This window comes from Pundamilia nyererei, unplaced genomic scaffold, assembly GCF_000239375.1.
Source record: "Pundamilia nyererei isolate P.nyererei 1_Seehausen unplaced genomic scaffold, PunNye1.0 scaffold00241, whole genome shotgun sequence".
Classification (NCBI taxonomy): Eukaryota; Metazoa; Chordata; class Actinopteri; order Cichliformes; family Cichlidae; genus Pundamilia; species Pundamilia nyererei.
Genome location: NW_005187642.1, coordinates 54,136 through 56,967, shown reverse-complemented (window position 1 = coordinate 56,967; position 2,832 = coordinate 54,136).

The following is a 2,832-nucleotide window of genomic DNA, read 5'->3' as shown; positions in this document are numbered from 1 at the left end:
GGAAGGAGGGGCCTGACTGGCCCCTACGAGGCCTGCGCCATGACTCTTTGAGCAAGTAATGTGCTAAAACGACAGGTCCAGGCTACAGGGTGTACTTCACTGAGTATCTCTCTACTTTTCTTTGCCCTACTGCCTTACATGCCCACTGCAATTCAGAAACAAATGTAATGTTCACATTTATTTTTTATACTTTTTTTTTTTTTTAGATTAGGATAAGTAGTATTCTTGATCTAGATAGGACAATTGATTCCAGGGGGAAGTTCAAGTACACAAGCTCCTCTCCAGAGCGAGGTATTTAAGATTAATTTAGATTACAATGAATAAATTCATCCCAGTAGTGTTTAATCACAAATAACAGGACAAAATCCAAATGAGATTCATGCAAATTTGAAAAGGCTTCCAGTCCTGTCAGAATAACTTTACTGAAAGTTTTTGTTTTTGTGTACTTTAAAATCATACCCGTGCCAGAAGAAAACTGAGTCTCCAATCAATACATTCAGTAACTCATGTAGTAAATCATACTTTCTCTGTCAGCATCTTATCGTATCAGTAGATAACTTTTTCATTCTTTTCTTTTCTAATCCTTTTTAGATAAAGGGCACGGTGCTTTTGTCAGGCCTGTCCTTTTAATGGCACCTCAGACACTATTTTTAAATGCAGATACTCTGCTTCAGCAGCACAGTGGCCTCTCTTCCTCTCTGTGGATTCGTGGTTTACAGAGTCAAGAGTCCCGCCCCACATCCGGACTAACGTCTGTTCCAAAAAGCCAGGGTGTGCAATAAGTACAACGCCTAACATCAGAATTTGTGTCTCGAACAAGACTTATATTTATCCCACAGTTGGGAAGCTGTTTAGCAAAAGGTGTGATCGAACTGAGCACAGAAAACTCTTTCATCCGTGTTCCTGAGATTTTTCTTTTGGTTTTAATTTTTTTGCAAGGCCTGTCTGCCAGAGCTGAAGGCAGCCAGCAGCAGCCACTCTCAAAGTTTTAAAAGAGGAAATACAACCCTGAACCACACAGGGCAGGAAATGGCTGCTGCATAGCTCTCTGTGAGTTGAATATTTCATGCTGCTGCAAGCATATTTGGAGTTTTGCCACAACCCACGTCAGAACAGCCGGTAACCAAATCTGTGAGAACTGTGACATCTGCTGGTAAATCATGAGTACTAACATGGTTGACACTGCTGGGCTTTTCTGTTGTATTTATGGCATTTGTCAGTATCCTCTTCTTCTTTCGGCCGTTCCCTTTAGGGGTCACCACACTCGATCATCTGCCTGTTTTTCACTCTATCCTTAGCATTACATTTTATCACACCAACCTTCTGCATGTCCTCCTTCACTATATCTATGAATCTTCTCTGTGTTCTTCATCTTGTTCCTTCGGCCTCGCAGCTCCATCCTCAACCTCCACGGTCCAAATGTAGTCGAGTGGTTAAAATGTAATTTAATAATTGAGATATATAGGTTTTCTCTTGGGATGTTAGAGTGCCCGTAAACATTTTCTCTCATCATGTTCTTTTGAATCTGTTTTTGGTTTTTAAAAATGGTTTTAATTTGGGGTTTGTTAGGTACATTTACTTGATGTTACAAACCTCCGCCACGAGGTGGCAGAATTGCCAAGAACAGTAGTTTCTACGAGGGTTGGGTTTCAATAATCCATTTTCCAATTCAAATCGATTTTGCAACCACCAAACAGCTAAAACAGCAAATCAGAGCAGGTAAACTGATTCCACACAAAGACGTGAACACAAAGCGCGGACCCAATGCATCAGAATCTGCGAGATGTCGGCTTTCTCTCCCAACGACACGGACAGAGTTCCTAGTAAATGTGCTTGGAATGTGTTGAGACTTTGTTGTGTCAATAAAAAAAGTTATAAAGCAACATTTTAATGAGATGGTTTATATGTTTGTAGTTGTTATTAGTGATCGGCACCTGCAGGTGCTAGAGACCGCCATGTCCTTACATGTGTAGAAAGACATAGTCTGCAGTGTGTCCAAGCGTGATCGCGTGGTTTTGGTTTGGCATTAGTTTGATTATGTGTGTAGCCACAGGCATATTTTTTCATTGGATGTTTTGTGTTTTTTGTTTTCGTATCTTATCTGTATGCCATTAAATCACTTCAAGAACTCCTGCTATTGTGTCCTGTGTGGCAACTAGTTTCCCAGGCTACACACGCTATACTCTCCACGGCACATGTCCAAAACATCTCAGCCTTTCTCTCCAAACCGCTCAACTGAAGCTGTCCTTGAGATATACTCAGTTCCAGTCTTGTCCATCCTGATCGCTAGCTCTGCCACCTCTAGCTAGGCCTCTGGTCTTTTTGTCACTGCCACGGTCTCCAAACCATACTTGTAACCCAGAGATTTATTTTGTGTGCACTGACCTCGTAATTTGTGATTTTGCTCAAGTTTAATTCTAGCACCCATGGTTGTAACGGTGCTGAAAGTAAGCAAAAGTGTAACAGGTCCACTTTATATGAAAATCTATAAGTGTTATTATTTACAACATATTGAAGAACATATGATATATACAGTGACTATACAGCTCTAAAGCTGCAGTCGCAGTTGTCTGGGCCTTATTTGATGCATGTATGCAGGCCCACTGCACGGTGCGGTTTAGAATTACATTTCCAAATTTTTACATTTGTTTTTCAGGAGAGTTTGTTTTCATCTGGGTGGATTTGGTTTGATCTCTAAACAGTAATTCCACACTTGCATGGTCAAAAACCATTGTTCTTCTGACCTTGGTTTAAGTTTCTAGTCTATTCAAGTGTGCTGTACTGTTGCTGTCGGGTGTGGTCAGCACTTTTCCAAGGTGAATCCAGTTTCTT